Raw genomic sequence first — 19,519 nt, forward strand, 5'->3', positions numbered from 1 at the left:
TAGTTTTCCCATAGGCTTTAGTAATGATGAAAATTGGGCTCCTGTGTCCACCAAAAAAATCAATTGATTTCCCCCTCCACCTCAATTTTAACCTGAGGTTTGGGGAGGGGCTCCGAACCATGGCCCCTTCAGTCTTTGGTATTGCCATCTTTTTTTTAGGGCACTCTCCAGCCCAGTGTCCTTTTTCCTTGCAGTAAGCACACTGATCTGAATCTAAGCCTTTCCACCTGCTTTCTCTATGTTTAGGCTTTTCTTTCCATTGACCATCTCCTACCTGCCTTTTTCTTTTCCACCGACCTTGTTTTTTTCCTGTCTCCTTTCCACTTCATGTAATGCCAAAACTTTAACTATTTTTTTAGTCTGTTTTTCATCTTCTTGTGTATCCCTGTTGTTAAATGCCTTTTCTGCTATTCCCACTAACTCAGTCAGATTCTTCCCTTCAAATCCTTCAATTTTCTGAAGTTTCTTCCTTATATCTGGGGCTGACTGACTGGCAAAAGCAAGAATTACTGCCCTCTGATTTTAACATTTACTTGAATGGATCACCAATATAGATTGTGCCATGACACAGGGCTTTAGTCTTCCTCTTCCTTCCTTAAATACTATGCCTCATTTGAACAGAAAGATTTTACAGAAAAAGATTTGTTAGTCTTTTTTCCCTTCTTGTGAATAAATCCATCAAAACTGATCTAATATGGTCAAATTTTTAACATATTTCATTGTTTCCTTTCAAACCTATAAACCAAGGCAAATAAAATTCACTTTCCCCAAGACTTCTACGACTTACTATATACCCTCAAGTTTAGTTTTTATTATCTCCTTTCATGTTCTTGTGCAACCAGATATTTTTACTTTAAGATAAAACTATTTACTCTCTTAGGCCCTCTTTTTTGTGTGTACAGTTTTTTTTAACTTATTATCAGTGAACTGCCTTTCCTCTGGTTTTTCAGACAACATTAAAACTTTTAATAAAAACCTTATGGCATTTTTCTTTTGGTAATCTGTCCTGACCATAACTAAATTTTTTTGTTTGTTTGTTTTCTGAAAATTTCCCTTCACAAACCTTTTACAACTTTCTTTTGTATCCAGGTTTTGTCCCAAGCTATTTCTTTTCAAACAACCATCTCATTTAGGACAAAATTACCTTTTCTTTAACAAAATATATTCCCATTCCTTATCTTTCTTATGTATCTCCTACTTTTTTACATATAGGATTATTTCCCTTACTTCATCAGTCTTAGTTACAGTTAGCAGAATTTTCTATTCTTAGAAACATTTCAGTTTCTAGTGATGGTTAAGTATTAACCAATTGTGAACAGTTACAACAGAATTGCAGTAAGAAGTCAAAAGTATAAACCTAAATCAAGTACTCAATGCTTTAGCACTTTATCCCATTTGGTTAAGACCTAGATGTCCAACAAATTTAATTCCATTTTTCATTTAATCAAAACTTTAAAGTTTCAGGTTACCAAAGACTTTGAAAGTTACTTTAACAATTACCCATTAAAACTTTGAGACAGACAATTAACCATCAGTTCAGTTATTTCTTTGCTAACAGATTTTAACAAATAGTATGAGCTTATTTGACCTTCAGTAAACTTCGATTGAAGTTTCACATTTACTGCTATAACTTTAAAGACATGTCTATCTTAATTAAACCAACAAACTTAACTTAGTTTAAATACTGATTTACGTTTCACCTGGACCCACTCCACTTTTAATGTTTACCTGAGACACAGGTGGGAAGATCTGGAGTGGGGGGTGTTAGGTCCAGGGGCTGCTCTTCTTGCTCCTTGACAGTAAAGAGGGAAGGAGCCGTGGTGCAGGAAGCACAGAGGACGGTCTAGAGGCCAGTTATGCAGGCCACACCCAAGTCAGTGCAGAAATAGAAGGAGGAGTGCTGTCAGAAGGCAGAGAAAGGATTCCCAGTTTTAGAGAGTTTTCCTGGATAAACCTTGTCACCCAACTGGGTGGTTTTACCTTGAAAATCCTTGAAATGCTGGAGAACAAGACTTAGGGGTGTCATAGGTCCCTTACTCTCCGCTTGCCCCATTTCTTCAAACATAACAGACAACAAAAAGACAAGACAAAGACAACCGCAGACCAGACCCAGCAGCCCTTCCTCAACCAGATATCAAGTCTAAGGGTGTGCAAGATATAATCCCAACTCAAAAATACAACCTGCCGCTGGTGGGGATTTTCTTGGTCTCCTGACCACCTAGGGGGACTTGAACGCCCTGGCAGGTCCCCTGACCACCTAGGGGGATTCGAACCCCCTGGCAATCTCCCAGTGGAGGGATGGGGCATCCCTGCATCCACTCCAGCCCTGGGGAGCAATGCTGCATCCAGATTCTCCCCGGTGGGCTATACCCTGGAGCTCTGCAACCAGACAGACAGACCAGATCCTGCAGGATAAAATCTCGAGATCTTAGCTCCGGAGGCTTTCCACTGAAATTCTGATGCCGACTCAGTTCTTGTCCTTTAATCCCAGACGAGCCCCCAGAATGTTGGGGTCCGTTATCAAAGAACGAGACTGAGACAAAGTGAAAGTTATGCAAAGCCTTATTCTATGCATTAAAAGTTAGACTGACCAGCCAGGGGAACGAGACTGAGGCAAAGTGAAAGTTATGTAGAATTTTATTCTATGCCAAGCATTAGAAGTCAGACTGACTGGCCAGGCCACCTCCAAAGAGAGAAACCCCCTCCCGATCTCACAGGCTGGTTTTATAGGGCATAACCACAGACCCAAGGTACGTGGTTTCTATTGTTAAGGTGTTTACTCCTGGAATCGATACCTGGAACCATACCAGGAACTACCAGGGTGTTTATTCCCAGAATGAAATCCGTGCATGTAAACAATAATATGGTTACCTAGGCAATATGGAGTTGCTCTGGCTAAGCAGGTCCTAACAGTTAAACAGGTTTTAACATTAAATTGGCCCTAACATGGGTTTGGGCTGGTGTTGAGCAGAGGTGAGAGAGAGACAGCAGGTGGGGCAGTCCAGGGGGCAGCAGGACTGCAGAGGGGGCAGTGCTCTGAGCATAAGGAAGGTGCCTGCTGGGAGGACCAGAGAGGAGCAGAGGGGCCCCGAGGAAGGAAACTCAGGGGAAGGAGGAGTGGGAGGAGGAATAAAAGGAAACATCTGATTTTACTTTATGCGCACATAAATGCTGTGTGTATTTCACTTTACGCACCTGTGTGCATGTGTGTGTTTTACTTGATGTGCTCGTGCATGCATGTGTATATTTATGTGGCATCTCAATTTATTTGCACAGGTTTGAGTTCAAGGACTAGGTAATATCTTTTGACAAATGAAAGAGAATACTGTACAAATTCTGTAAAACTTCAGATGGTTATTTCTTCTAAGAAGGAACTATTTTCTTTCTTTCTTTTTTTTTTTAACAGAGAAAGGCAGAGAGAGCACAAGCAGGGGGAGGGGCAGAGGGACTCCCCCACTGAGCAGGGAGCCAGATGCAGGGCTCAGGGCTCCATCCCAGGACCTGGAGATCATGACCTAAGCCGAAGGCAGATGCTTAACCATCTGAGCCACTCACGCGCCCCTAAAAAGGACCTATTTTAAAGGGGTAGTTCATAGAAAGTTAATATGAGGTAAAGAACAGTAGAGGGTGACAGTCGGAGGGCAGGAAAGATGAGGCCCCTGATGGTGCTCTGAACAGGAGGAGAGCCCTGGGGCAAAGAGTGGGGTCTGTGCTGGGAGTCAGGAGGGGAGAGATGGGGGTGGGTGGAGCAGGGGAGGCAACTTCCAGGAGGAGCAACACTGAATCTGAGACCTGAAGGCTGAGGAACGGGAACTAGAGAAAGCCCGTGGGTTTGAATTAAAAATGTATCTGTTTTTGTTTCCAACCATCTGTTTCTTGATCATTGTTTCTGGCCATTGTTGTCATAGATCACCAAAATCTATTCTTAGAGAAACTGTATTTCCAAATCTTACTTAGTAGACCTGCAACACTCAAGTCTAAGGAGCCCTTATGTTATGAAGGGTATACCATTTTTTCACATACCCTCCCACACACTCAACTTATTGGCAAGAAAGTCATGTTGTAGTCATGGCTTCACCTACAACTGCATTTCCTTTGAAATTTCAAATTCCAGTTTGCACTCTCTGGTCTGATCGCTCTTCAACCACAGCCTCTTAAACAATTACCCAGAATCCTCTGCCCACCCCTTACCTGCTCCCTAACACTCCCACCCACCCAGCAATCTCCTGACCTTCCTTCTTCCCCACCTGCCTGTCTCAGATGCAGAATCAGAGTGCATCAGAATCGCACCTTTCTTTGCCCTCCTCTCCCTAGTTCATGCCCTTCCACCCCAACAGAGGGCTCAGTGCTCTGTGAGGAGCTTCACTTGTCCCAGACCTTCTCTCTCTCCTGTCCCCTCATCAGCCATGCTCAATCTTCTCCCTCTGTCTGTGCCCCTCACTCTCATCCGTGGCTTCCCCTCCTGCCCACAGAAAAAAGAGAAGACATTACATGCATTGTCCCTTCTCATCCCCACGTGGGCCCCCTCTTCCCAGATCCCCAGGCTGGTCAGCCCTCTCCATCCCTTCGGTAAAGCACAGTGACTGTCTGGAAGAGGGAGGGAAGGCACTTATTTAGGGCACAAAACTTAAGGGGGCTCCAAAGAGCACAGTAATCAAAATAAGTAATATTTAAATGCAATACTTTTTAAAAATAAAAATTAATGCACAAAATCCATGACGAACTAAACTTCAAAACTTTGAGTAGACACAGGATCCAATCCTGCACTTACTCAGTCCTGCCTCACTCCCCTCACCCTGACCCTGTCCTGGTGGGTGTAGTTCCCTGGGGCTAAATATTGCTAACAGGAAAATCATTTAGATCCTACATCATATATAGATAATGGAAACAAAGTTTCACCAATGAATATTTACACTTAGTATCTACAGCCTACATTTTCACTTTTTAAAAAACAAATTCTTTTTTTAACATTTTATTTAGTTATTTGACAGAGAGAGACACAGTGAGAGAGGGAACACAAGGGGGGTGTGAGAGAGAGAAAAGCAGGCTTCCCGCTGAGCAGGGAGCCTGATGCGGGGCTGGATCCCAGGACCCCAGAATCATGCCCTGAGCCAAAGACAGGCGCTTAAGGACTGAGCCACCCAGTTGCTCCTAAAAAATAAATTCTTGCGGAACCCACAAAACGAATTCCATGAACGAGTGGAGGCCTGCAATTTGAAGAATCTACCAGTAGAGGGCACCAAAGCTCTCTCCTACTGTAAAGAGCTCATTCTCATCCCTTCTGCACCTTGCCAAAACAAACACCAACCCCAAAGTTCTACAAACTTTGTAATGTAATCCAAAGGGAAGACTAGAGGAATCGAATTAGGAGGTACTATCAGAAGGAAACAATTGAGGGGCACCTGTGTGGCTCAACATTGGACTCTTGGTCTCATCTCAGGTCTTGATCATGATTTCAAGCCTCAAGTTAGTCTCTGCATTGGGCATGGAACCTACTTAAAACAAAAACAAAGTCGTTTACTCATTCCATTGTGACTCCAGGTTCCTCTTTGGGGAAATAAAGCATTATAATAAAATCTGCCCTCTTAAATGTCCCTATATCCCCTCTATGGAAATGCACTCAAATTTTAGTATGAATAGTTTCATATGAATTAGGAAATGGGAATCGTGTTCTTGATGTGGGAAACAAAGGCAGAAGAAAAATTATTACATTTCTTTACTACTTACAGCCCACTGACAAGTCCTTGAAACAGGCAGAGTGACCTTCCTCCAGGAGCTCAGCTGCCTGGATGGTAATACTTTGCTAAGGGCAAAGGCAATCTTGGCCAGACCCCCAGGATCCTGTAAACCTCCTTTAACATATAAAAATTCCTTTGGAAACCTCTTTTATCTCTACCCTCCCCCACTTCCAGGTACATGTTAGCAAACATCCCCCAAGCATATGAACCACCCATATACATCTGAAGAGTCCCATGACTGAGCTTTCATTCAACGATAATAAATGAGTTTTTCCTAACAATAGCTAGTCCCCTCTGGATCCTGGAAACCTTGTTTCCAAAATACTTAGGAAGCTTGGGCTATCCCTAACCCCCTTGCAATCTGAAAGTATAAAATGGGCCACTCCTCATGACCCCAGTGCAGCTCATTCTGCCCACAGGTCCTGTTACCACGCTTTAATAAAACCATCTTTTTGCACCAAAAACATTTCAAGAATTATTTCTTATCTGTGGATCTGTGTTCCCTGCTCTTGAGTGTCCTGAGTCCTCTCAAGGACGGACACCCCATCCCACACACCTCCAGTTCCCTTGAAGAACCTCCTGCCATGCCTTGCACAGAGTAAGTGCGGATTAACTGCTGGTTAAGTTGAATTTTTGCTGAACACTTCCCTCATTCGTCAGATGTTCAAATTTCCATTCCAAGAAGCTTTGCCCCCAGAACAAAGGTCCCTGTGCACTTCTTCCCTGAAGCCACCAAGGCCCGAAAGCAGGCACTGAAGGCACACCAGCCCCTTTCCCACAGCTCTCGCCTCTGCTCCTATGGTTTGGCACCCTTCTGCACCCTCCCCTCAATTCCAGGACCCAGGGTGAAACCATTGTCAGTCTGCCCAGAACAGGAAACTGAAGGGGACTGAGGGCACACAGAGGCCCTCACCCGCAGGCCATTCTCAGAACCCACCTTGTTCCTTTCTGTTCTCATCTGCCCTGGGGAGCCCCGCCCCCCCAATGGTCAGTTCCTTCCACATCAACATACAAGGCTTCTCTGATGTGTTCATCTTACCCTCACTGGGGGCCCCACAGGGGTGGGGACAGTCTCGGAGCCAGGCCTTTTTTGCTGGGATCCTCTTTGGCCCAGCAGAGCTGATGGGGGGGAGCCCCACTGGGGAGGCGGTGAGTGGAAGGGAGGCTGGCGTGGGTTTCCCCTCCATGCTGCCAGTGCTCAGACAGCCCCCGGACAGTGAACTCGGTACCACTACCCTACAAGGGCTCACTCAGCATTTCTTCTCCCCTTCCCACCTGCAGATCTGGCATAGGCTTCACCGCCCCCACCTCACCCCTGCCCTGAGCCTGTGGGGTTCTGCGCAAGAGGCCACCTCTCACTCCATCTCCTACTCAGGATGGCATATCTAAAAAGAGTGAATGAGTGACATTTGTGTAGGGACAATCTGGAGTGTTGTCTGGTGATTGCTTATAGTTTAGAAGACAGCCCGCCCCAGTCTTGCAGAGCTCTACAAACTGAGCAGAATGACTCAGTCCTGGGATGGGCTGGGACAGAGGAGAAGACAATACAGAGCATGGGAATGTTCGGAAAATAGTTATTGGCTATGGTGCAGGAGCTACATGCCTGGCCCAGAGGTAGTCATTTGAGTTAGAAACATTGACTTAAGGGCACCTGGGTGGCTCAGTGAGTAAAGCCTCTGCCTTTGGCTTGGGTCATGATCGTCGGGTCATGATCGCAGGGTCTTGGGATCGAGCCTGCTTCCCTCTCTCTCTCTGCCTGCCTCACTGCCTACTTGTGATCTCTGTCAAATAAATAAATAAGTAACAATCGTTTAAAAAAAAAAAGAAAGAAAGAAACACTGTACTTAAAATTAAGTTTGGTTGTGCTGATAGAATATGGTTCTCTGTGTCCCTATTCTTAATAGTTAATAATTACTAAGTGCTCATTGTGGAGTATTTGTGGTTCAAATCCTGCTCAAACCAATTCTGAAATTGAAACTGAAAAGCAGTTTTAAGTCTGTCTGGAACTTACAGTGGATATTTTAGAGAGTGGACTGTTGGTTGAGTATTTTTTCCACATTGAGATATTCTTAAACGAACATTTCTTAAAAACCAATAGCTAAAGTCCTTGATACACACAAGTGACCTGAATCTGTATGATTTTTCTAGTCTTGGTTGGTCAAATGGTCTAAATCACAAGGACAACATCTTACTGAGGCTGCAGACTTAGAGCAAAGGACTGTTAGAAATAGTGGACAGTCTCCCATAGAAATACATCTGCATCACAGTCAATACATTTGTTGGGGAGGAAGGCCCTCCTCTGCCCTATGGTTCCTCTTGCTGGACTTAGAATTAACTTGACATGAGACAGATTGACAGGAAGAAACCCAATTTAATCCCATATGTACGGGGAATCCAGACAGACAAGGGATTCCAAAAACTATGAGGCCACAGGAAGTTTCCTGGAGATACGGAGAGGTGGAGGGTCTGAGGACACAGAAGGGAGAAAGCTTATTAGCAAGAAAGCGGAAAGAGATGTTTGGAAAAACCAGGTTGCCCTGTTCTGCAGATAGGTTCCTTAAGCAGAGAGTCTCCGTTAATAGCTCTCTTCCTGTTGCAGGCTCTGCTTTCCAACTTAAATTTAGGCAGTTATGGGGGAGGCAGACAGCTTTTCCTGCATCTGCTGAGTATTTATTACTGTTAACTCAGAATAATCTTTATGCCAAAGTGACCCATCTTGGAGCAGCCTGTCCTTAGCCCCTCCCCATTTTTCCTGGGAGTAAAGGGATGGATTAGTAGAATATTAGACTTCCTTCTGGTTCCGTAAAGATGAGAATGGGTATAGAAAAGGCAGCAGGCCTTTGACTCAGGTCATGATCCCAGGGTCCTGGGACAGAGCCCAGCATGGGGCTCTCTGCTCAGCAGGGGGTCTGCTTTCCCCCTCTCTCTCTGCCTGCCTCTCTGCCTACTTATGATCTCTCTGTCAAATAAATAAATAAAACCTTAAAAAAAGAAAGAAAGAAAGAAAGAAAGAAAGAAAAGGCAGCAGGCCCTTCTGAACATTTCTGGAATATTCACCCCTGAGAATTTTTGTACTGACTCCACTTCTGCTTCTGCGTAACCCAGCTGAGAGCACGTTGATCATTTCAGCATGTTTTTCTTCACTGAAGATCAGTGACTTGGATAATCTGCTGGGAATTACTGGCAGCACAAGTCTCTCCCTCGCGTTGAAGCAACGATGGTTTTCCCAGCAGTTCCCATCTGCACAATTCCAGGAATCTCCATAGTGTAAGAGGAACTTCTCTCTCAGTGTCCTGCTGTGTTTGGACGGTAGGTGAGCTGCATACTCTGACGCTGAGGTTCAAGGCCAGGTTCCTTAAAACCCAGGCACAAACAGGTGAGGGCTTGATGCAGTCTCCTGTCTGGGTCCTTGCTGCGCAGACCTTGTCCCAGAGCTCTGCTGTGGGGCCAGAAACTGGCTCCCCTCTTGTCCTTGACTTGCCCCTTTCCGTAATGGTCTCTTGTTAGAACATGGAGTTGACCTCTTTTTTTTTTTTTTTTTTAATTTTAATTCCACTATAGTCAACATACAGTGTTGTTAGTTTCAGGTGCACAATACTGGCATTGACCTTTCAGCCTTCAGTTTACCCTCAGCTGAGTCATTTCAGGAGCGTGAGTCGTAATTTCAGAAGTCTGCCAGCAAATGCTTCAAACCTGGCTCTCACGGGTTGGGGGAAGGGCGCTGACTTACGGTATTTTCTGATTTCCTGGGTGTAAGTACTCCCGCCAAGGCCAAGTTCAAGCTATCCATGTGAAGTCATTTGGTGATGGGGAGCTGGGAAGAGAAATGTGCCATTGGCTCTCCTGAGACTGTCCTCCCACTCCCCGTCCTTTCCTTTCTGGTGATGCAAGAGTGATGATGAGAACATGTTCTTGCTCACACAATGATTTCTGACTTAATTCAATCAGGTTGGAAGAGCTCACTGTTGAGATTGTGGCTCAAAATAACGCACATCAAGGAAAATCTCCACTTTTTAAAAAAGATTTTATTTATTTGTCAGAGAAAGAGAGCACAAAGCACGGGGAGCAGCAACCAGAGAAGGAAAAGCAGACTCCTCACTGAGTAGGGAGCCCCATGCCGACCTATCCCAGGACCTCAGGATCATGACCTGAGCTAGGGGCAGCCACTCAACCGACTGAGCTGCACTGTTGTCCACTTTTTTGATCCTTAAAATGCTATACAAATGTAAATTAACTTCAACTAGGTTTAGTAACATGGGTTTACCAAGGATTTCTGGTCTTCTGTCCAAAAGGGCTCTATCATCAAAGAGCTATTTTGTAATTATGAGTATAATGAGATAGTGAAGAAAATAGATCTAGAGAAACTTTAATAATTTATTTAAATCCTACCCACTTCCAAAAAAGCATTTAAAGTAGTTTGGTATGTAAAAAAATTAGAAACATAAGACTAAGTCCAACCAACACAGTGACAGAAAGTCAAACACAAAAGGAGAAAGGAAGGAACCAATGAGAGAAGGAGCAAGTGAGCAACACTATCACCTGTGAGCCTCCTAAAACCAGGGAAGAGTTTCTGTTCATCAGACCTTTTCTAAATGCTTGAAATACCATTGGTTTCAACAGGATCATTGTTCGAGTCTATGCTGTTCACGGTGTTACCATTTGCAGTTCTGAGAATTGATTGTGTCATTACAGAACACCTAATCGAAACAGAAGAAGGATGCAGAACCAAGAACATCTTAGGTCCGATCCCACAGGGCCTGTTTTGTGCTTAAAGAAACCGGCTCCTGGACAGTGGCCTGTCCTTCTGGCCAAAGCATCTCGTGCCCCTTCCCCTGGGCTCCTGCATTGAGTCTATGCTGTAGCCTGGCAGGACCAGGATCTCCTCCATCTGGGGTCCCCCCTGCCTCCCTGGCTCCCTATCCAGCCCCCTCCCCAGCAGCATAGTTCCTGCCAGGCCCCCGCGTGTGGCCAGAAGTCCCACACCCTACTCATGTTTCCTTCTTCATGGAATACCCTACTGCCTTTCTGGCCAAGCCCTCACCCCTTCCAGAAGTTGGTTCAGATTTCCCCTGCTCTCGGACATCTCCAGCCCACACTGACTCCCCTCTCCTTGCCGTCCAGGCGCACTCTTCAGTTACACATTAGCTATTTAGTTCATCGAGGATGTGATGAATACAAAGCCTTAGAAGCTTTGTGTCATTGCTTGCAGAAGGAAATGAAAAGCCAGGTGTGATTACACCAAAGGCCACATAGTAAAATATTTTAGAAATAGATATACAGGGGTGCCTGGGTGGCTCAGTTGTTAGGCATCTGCCTTCGGACCAGGTCATGATCCCAGGGTCCTATGATGGAGCCCTGAGTCAGGCTCCCAGCTCCCTGGGAGCCTGCTTCTCCCTTGGCCTGCTCCCTCTACCTTGTGCTCTTTTTCTTTCTCTGACAAATAAGTAATCTTAAAAAAAGAAAGAAATAGAAATACATTTATAGAATAATCTTAGAGTGGGGAAGGAACACTAGCAACGATCTAGCCCAGCTCGTTTACACATAAAGAACCTGAGATCTGAGACAAGAAGTGACTGGCTGGAGGTTCTGATTCAGTGGTCTACTGAATCTTGGTATTTTATAGCACTAGTTTCATTTTGTGTTTCATTGAATAGCCAGCAATATTACATATTCACCAATACAAGCCCAAAATATCATGATTTAGGGAAAAGAATAATGAAGTCACTGAGAGCCAGGACATCTCAATTTCCATTCTAACTTTCCAAAGCCTCAGACCTGTAACAAATCACTTCATGGCTCTGGGCCTTTATTGTTTCATCTTCAGAAGGAGGGGATGAGCTAGATGGCCTTCTATCTGCTTCTGTCTACTTCTATCATTCTATAAACCTACCAGAGTTGGCCCAGCCCCACCATGGAACTCCCAGGAGAACGGACATCTCCTGCCTCTGCTCCCTCCTCCACTCTGTGCCCTGGACACACCTTCCCCTCCTGATCCCCTCCCTTGCTTTTTTCAAAACTTTGTTCAAACTGCACAACCTAACATTGCCAGCGTCTTCCCCCTACCCCTCACTAAGTTAGATGTCCAGCTAATGTAAAATCTTGTGTAAATATCACTATCACCTTCTTGCTCTACAATATCATAATTTTTTCTTATCTAGTAGGAAAAGAACTTACCAAAAAGGCTAGGAGTGTGTCTGGTTCGTTGTTCTATCTTAAGTAGCTATGATTATGCGTGGCTTATAGCAGGAGTCAAGAAATATTGGGTCTAAAATATTATTTTAGACCAGGAAACAAGATCAAGCCTGTGGTACTACTGATTGTGGCTGAATTTGTTAAAGAGGCAGCTTGACTGAAGGCTGGGATGGAAACCGAACATTCAAGGATGGTTAGAATATGAGAGATGTGGAAAACGGTGACAGAACACCGGCCCAAGTCAGGGGTCAGCAAACCTTTTCTGTAAAGGGGCTTGTAGTAAATATTTTAGGCTTTGTAGGCCATAAGGTCTTATCACAATAGCACAAAACAGCAGAAGATAACAGAAACAAACAGGCATGGCCATGTTCCAGTAAAATGTGACACATAAATAAACTGACTTTGGACATTGATATTTGAATTTCATATAATTTTCATATGTCACAAAATATTCTTCTAGTTTTTTTCAATTATTTAAAAATATATGGGGTGCCTAGCTGGCTCAACTGGTAAAGCATGTGACTCTTGATCTTGTGAGTTCAAGCCCCTCACTGGGTGTAGTAATTACTTATTTTATATATATAAAATTTTATAATATATAATGTAATATATGTTATATAATATAATTATATATAAAAATATAATTTTATATGTATATAATTTTTAGCTTGGGGTTATACAAACACAGGGAGTAGGTGTGTGGGATAAAAGTGTTATATCAATGTAATTTATAAAATCAATACTGCACTGTGATTATCTAAGGAAATACACACTGAGGTATTTAGGAGCAAAGGGCCCTGAGGAATGCAAATATGCTACAGAACATAATAATTAGAAGCCCAGACTGTTGAGGTTTTTTTTCTCATACTTTAGAAAGGGTCATGGGATCCTAGTGTGGGGGATTCTTTCTAGGACTAAAACAGGGAGCAATAATAATACAATACACTATAGAAAATTAAAAGACAAACAAAAAACTGAGGAGAATATTTGCATCATATATGACAAGAGGTTAGTAGCCTCAAAGACTAATGAGCCCTTGCAGATTAATAAATAAAAGATAAACAAAGGCAGTTCACAAAAGAAGTAGGAATGAATAATAAATATGAAAATATACTTAACCTCTTCAGTTATCAAAGAAATTCAAGTTATAACAATGAGATAGAATGGCTTTGTTTATTCAGTTAACTAAGCTTTATTGTTAATGATAATACCCTACCTAGACCGAGGGGAGAATTTGATCTTGCTCTAAGGACTCTTGGAAATATGCAACAAAACCCTTACTGCATGCAGATAGCTTGGGCAAGCAAGTCCACCTCTATTGAATATTTGGAAATAATGCCCAAAGATGCTTATGATTATTAAAATAGTAAAAATTGACAAACATCTGAATGTTCACCAGTGGAAGAGGCTAAATCAATTACAGTTTTATTTTGGGGATGAAATATTCCACAACTATTAAAAAACACGTGTTAGAAGAATTATGATACCATGACATGAACGGATCATGATGTGTTGTTGCGTGGGGGGAAAGCAGGCTGCAAAGTAATATTTACAGTGTGATGCTACATATGTGGGGAATCCTCTGCATTGCATATGCTATGAGCCCTCACCCTTTTACTCAGGAGCAACAGACGAATTTACCCACGTTCTCAATTTAGCCCCGGCTAGAGAGTGTTAGCCCAGGAGACTTACTTGCTACTCTGCCTGTTGATTTTCACTGAGGCACTGGGGTAAATGCAGGGTCTCTGGATTCTGCTGAAGGTTTGAAGTTAGACCCAGGTGATATAGAAGGAGGTTTGGCTAAGTCACTGGATATCAGATATTGATGTTTATATATAAGTATTGATGGTACTTGACTATACATGAGATTTATGGCAATTTGAGTTTCCTTGTTTATGCTCTTTGTTGTCTAAATAAGTATATATTCTATAATAACTATATATTCTATAATTTATTATAAAAATTAAACTTTAAAGGTAATGTTAAAGTGAAGATTTCTAGTGGAGTGAGAAATAGTATTTTCTTCCAGATAAAAATATTGAATCAGAGGGACATCTGGTAGCTCAGTCGGTTAAGTGTCTACCTTCAGCTCAAGTCATGATCCCAGGGTCCTGGGATCAAGCCCCACATCAGGCTTCCTGCTCATCAGGGAGTCTGCTTCTCCCTCTTCCTGCCATGCCCCCTGCTTGTCCTCTCTCCCTCTCTCTCTCTGACAAATAAATAAATAAAATCTTTTAAAAAATATGTATTTAATGAGAAATCAAATTAAGCTAAGAAAAAATTATGTATGTGTAAATGTATATATAAAAAAACTGAGGTAAATATGCCAATAATCTCTAGTGTGGTTACCCCATTAGGATTATTAATGATTCATACTTCCTCTTTATACTTTATGCTAAATACAATCTTCAGACATAAATGCACACATATTTGTGTACATGTATTATTAAATATATAAAACATTTAATATAGTGTTATATTTATTATGTATTAGTATTATATTTATTATTATGTACACATTGTATATGTATTATGCATATATATTTCTAATATAACATTGCATTATATTTGATATAATATGTAAGCTATTATTATATCAAATATATATTACATAATATACATTATATGTAATATAACTTATTTATTATGATAATATATACATACATTTTTATTAAAATATATATATATATATATTTTTTTTAGAAGATATATATGTTCTAAGAGACACCACACCAAGTTTGTCTTGGAGAAAATGGTAGTCATTTTAACATGAGACAGAACCCCAAATTAGATAGAAATGTGTGGTTTAGCAGAAGGGCTTCTTTCTTTCTTTCTTTCTTTCTTTTAAGATTTATTTATTTATTTGACAGAGAGAGACACAGTGAGAGAGAGAACAAGCAGGGGGAGAGGTGCAGAGGGAGAAGCCGGCTTCCTACATAGCAGGGAGCCTGATGTGGGGCTCCATCCTAGGGTCCTGGGATCATGATCTGAGCCGAAGGCAGATGCTTAATGACTGAGCCACCCAGGCGCCCCTGCTTCTCTCATTGTTCTTATGGAATATATAGGTTTTAGCCAGTGCAAAAATTCAAGACCTATAGTAGTATCTTAAAGGGTAGCATCTTTGGCCCCTCTGTGCTCCGAGTGTATGGTGGGGACCTCTTGAAATGGCCTTGGCTGTGTTCAATAACATGTGACACTATCATCTACTGATACCGAAGTTTGAATTTCATATAATTTTATTGTCATAAAATAGTATGCTTCTGATTTTTTTCCAGCCATTTACAAATATTAACACCATTCTTAGCTTGTGAGCCATACAAAAATGGGCACTCGGTCTACAGGCTGTATTTGCTAAGTCTTGATGTAGAAAACAGAAGGGAGGGATTTCTAGGAGCTGCAAAGAGTAATCTATTCTTAGTTGTAGAAGTGATGTGTTCAAAAAGAAAGGAAGAGGGGCACTTGGGTGTCTCAGTCTGTTAAGCCTCTGCTTTCAGTTCAGGTCATGATCTTGGGGTCCTGGGATGGAGACTCATCTCGGGAGTCTGCTGCACTCTCTCTCTCTTTCTCTCCTTTCTCTCCCTCTGCCTCTCCCTTGCCCTCATGCTCTCTTTCTCAAATAAATAAATAAATTCTTTAAAAAAAAAATTAAAAAGGCAAGGAAGAAACCAGATGAGGTTAGCAAGAGAAATCTGGAGGAACGAGAGTGTGCAGGGCTCTGCAGGCCTTGGGAGAACCTTGGCTCTAGGGAAGTGGTGAGACATTACAGGGTTTTAAGCAGAAAAATGCCATGATCTGACTTTGGTTTAAAATTATGAAGTCCTAATTTAACCCAGTTTTGTAATAGAAAGTAGTTGAATTTGGTTTTTTGGTTTTTAAAATATTTTATTTATTTTTGACAGAGAGAGACACAGCGAGAGAGGAAACACAAGCAGGGGGAGTAGGAGAGGGAGAAGTAGGCTTCCCCCTGAGCAGGGAGCCTAATGCTGGGTTCGATCCCAGGACCCTGGGATCATGACCTGAGCTGAAGGCAGATGCCTAACGATTGAGCCACACAGGCACCCAGGAAGTAGTTGAATTTGAGTAAATAAATTCACAAATAAAACATTTAAAGGAAATTTCCTTCTAATACTTAATTTCTCTCCTAGTTGTGTGTGCTCAATTTGTTCATGACTTCCATAAATCATGGGGGGTGGGGTAGGGCAGGGAACATTTTCAGACACTGTCATTATGGATCTCAACTGGGATGAATTTGATTTCTCTCCATGTGTCACAAACTTTTCTCTGTTGAATCCAGTGCATGATAGAAATGCATTTGGGGATGCCTGGGTGGCTCAGCTGGTTGAGCCTCCAACTGTTGGATCAGCTCAAGTTATGATCTCGGGGTCCTGAGTCCAGCCCCACGTTGTCTCTGCACTATGCTGGGAGTCCGCTTGAGATTCTCTCTCTCCTTCTCCCTCTGCCCCTCCCCCTGCTTGTTCTCTCTCTAAATAAAGAAATAAACAAAATCTTTAAAACAAGCAAAAAGAAATGTATGTGGATTCCATTTAGATCCTGGCTGATCACAAACAAGTTCTGAAGTTTGACTACTCATGTTGAAGAAAAAGACTCTTCTTTTCAAGGCCTAGTTTGTGCGATCCAACAATGGAAGGATTTTTATTGCAAGTTCTGCAGCGGCAAAGACCTTCATTTTGTAGAGGCTGCTTTTGGGCAACAGGCCTGAGTCATGGAAACCTGAGTAGGAAACCTGAGTCAAAGAGCCACAGTGACCATGGAGCTGAATGCATGCCAAGTTTACTAAGGGACCCACCTCAAAATAGCCATAGGCCCCCACCTCCTGGCAGACGGCCTCACCTTCGCTGCCCAACCAGCTGCTCCCTTGCAGCGTATTCAACAAACCTCTATACCTGAGCCTCTGGCTTCTGCCCAGTGGGGTCCCCCCAAACTTTCCTGATTTCATTCCTTACTTCCCTAAGCAGAATGTTGGCTGCAGAGGGAAGGCCGAGTAAATAACCTTATCGACTCCGTGGGATTGCCTGCGCTTCTTCCCATGCTCCAGGCACCTATGTCGAGCGGCTGTGAGGAGTAAATGAGGATTAAGTCATAATAAAAGCACCCAGCACCATGCCAGGCACCCGGGAGAGGCTGAATAAAGCGCCCCTGGGCTGACTCATTTGGATACATGATCAGATTGGAAAGGAAGGAGCCTTTTTGCTTCTAGTGATTATAGTTATAGGTTACTCTGTCCTACAGCTTCTGCTTTTTGCTTCTGGACTGACCTTGTGCTGATTCACTTGCCTAGATGTTTCCTCCTCCTTTGTGCAAGAAGCATACAGCTCTGCCACACTGCTGTCACCACCAGGAATGAAAACCTGGGCATTCAAATGTGGCCTCTTTCTGGAGGCCAGCTTCCCCAGACACTCTCAGTCAGATCCTTCATTTGGCTGATGTAGTCACATTTGAAATTCCTGTATCAGAGGCCTTACTTACAAAATATCCATGCAGGGATGCCTGGGTGGCTCAGTGGGTAAAACATCTGCCTTCAGTTTAGGTCGTGAGCCCAGGGTCCTGATATCAAGCCCTGCATCGGGCTCCCTGGTCTCACTGTGTCTCTCTCTGTCAAATAAATAAATAAAATCTTTTTTTTTTAATGTCCATGCAACAAAATGATAATATTTTTTAAACAAAATGGAAGCAACACCTTCTAGTCTCTCTGTGAGGAATAAATGAGATGAAGCTCTTAGCATAACATGTGGCTCAGGGTACGGTTTCACTCATTACTAATTGGTACCACCAACTGCTTATTCCTCAGATATAAGAGGAAAACACTGCGCTTAGAGCTTCAGACACAGAAATGGCATACCTTCCTTTGTGTGTTAGAGAGGGTCCTTAAAAGTTGTACTTAAATTGTTTACCTTTCTTTTCTTTTTTAAACATGTTTTCTTTTCTTTTTTTTTTTTTTAAACATTTTATTTGTCAGAGAGAAAGCACACAAGCAGGGGGAGCGACAGGCAAAGGGAGAAGCAGGCAGAGAGAGAAGTGGGCTAGAGGCAGGCTTCCCACTGAGCAGGGAGCCCTGCATGAGGCTCGATCCCAGGACTCTGGTATCATGACCTGAGCCGAAAGCAGACACTTAACCGACTGAGCCACCCAGGTGTCCCTACCTTTCTTTTCTGAAAGGGAAAAAAAATCTTAGATGGAACCCAAACAAGAATATGGTTCCCTCCCTTTAAACCTGTGCTGGAGAGGTGCCTTTGAGCTTGTGGTATCTAGCCTGGTCCCATCCCGCCATCTAGTGGACAATAAAGGAAAATCCGAATGTAGAGCAAAGTAATTCATCAGTCATGATGTATCTATCCTTTAAAGTCTTTAATTCACTGAAAATGTGTTTTCTAATCAGGATAATTTAAACTCCGTAGTATATTCACTAGTTACAAGATTTTATTCAATGAGTTCAAGCAAAACTACAGTGCTATATTTTAAACACTAAACCCAAACTCTAATTTCCTAAGTCCCGCACTGATGAAGTTCTGCCTAGGAAAGACAGATGCTTCCCAGGTCTTATGAGCATAACTTTTCATGCTCCACCATTCCCATTCACCTGGTCCCTCTCTATCAACACACATCATGCTTCTTCTGCACGTGGACTGGGAGTGTCCCCAGAGACCAGGGTTACGTCTTCCCTGCAGATTGCTGGACACTGGCCAGGACCAGAGTCGTTCCGTTCATTTTCCAAGAATGCAACTCTCCTTTGTAACCAGGATGAATGCTTGGCAAGGGCCCATGTTCTTGGTTTGTTTTGGAGTGTGTGTGTCTTTTTTTCTCCTCTCCTTTTATTATTAAGGCTGTTCATGACAAACAACTAGCTTCCTCCCCTAGGGGTTTATGAGTATTTCTTTTCTGTCTAGGATGAAAACAATAGTAGCCCAGCATCCCCCAAAACTCAGTCACAGCAGTACACCTGAAGTATTCGGAGTAGTCCTGAGACGGTCTAGTGAGTGTGGTTGTAATTATGATTAACAACGATCATTGCATGTGTTATTTTTGAGGTCCCAGACACCCTGAGTTTTACACATTTTTGCTAATCCTCACACCAGCCCTGCAAAATAAGTAGCGAGAAACTGATGCTCAGAGAGACCAAGTGACTTACCCAGGACCACACAGCTAGTGAATGAGCGATTAAGTCAGAACTGCCCTCAGGTCTCACTGACTCCAAACTCTCTGCTCCTACCACTGGACAATAGGCCTTTCATTTATTCACTCATGGGATCTGCCAGACCCTGAACCCAGATTCTGGGGTCTCCTGAGTGCTATGCACTCTATAGGAACTAAGAACTTAAGACCTCTGAGAGCCCATGGCCAGTAAACCCAGGAGGAAGGGCTTCAATATGCAAATGACAGAGATGTAGCAAAACTCAGACTGGGAGCTACGCTTTCCTCCCCTGAACTTCCGGCTTTGATTGAAGGACCTTCTTCAAGGTGTGCTGGTTCTGAGAATGCCGAGTCTCTCCCAGGAGCTGGGGGGCAGGGTACTGTGTGAATAGGATATAGTCTCTGCTGCCAAGAGCCTGGGACCCGGGGGGAGACACAGG

This window comes from Lutra lutra, chromosome 1, assembly GCF_902655055.1.
Source record: "Lutra lutra chromosome 1, mLutLut1.2, whole genome shotgun sequence".
Taxonomy (NCBI): domain Eukaryota; kingdom Metazoa; phylum Chordata; class Mammalia; order Carnivora; family Mustelidae; genus Lutra; species Lutra lutra.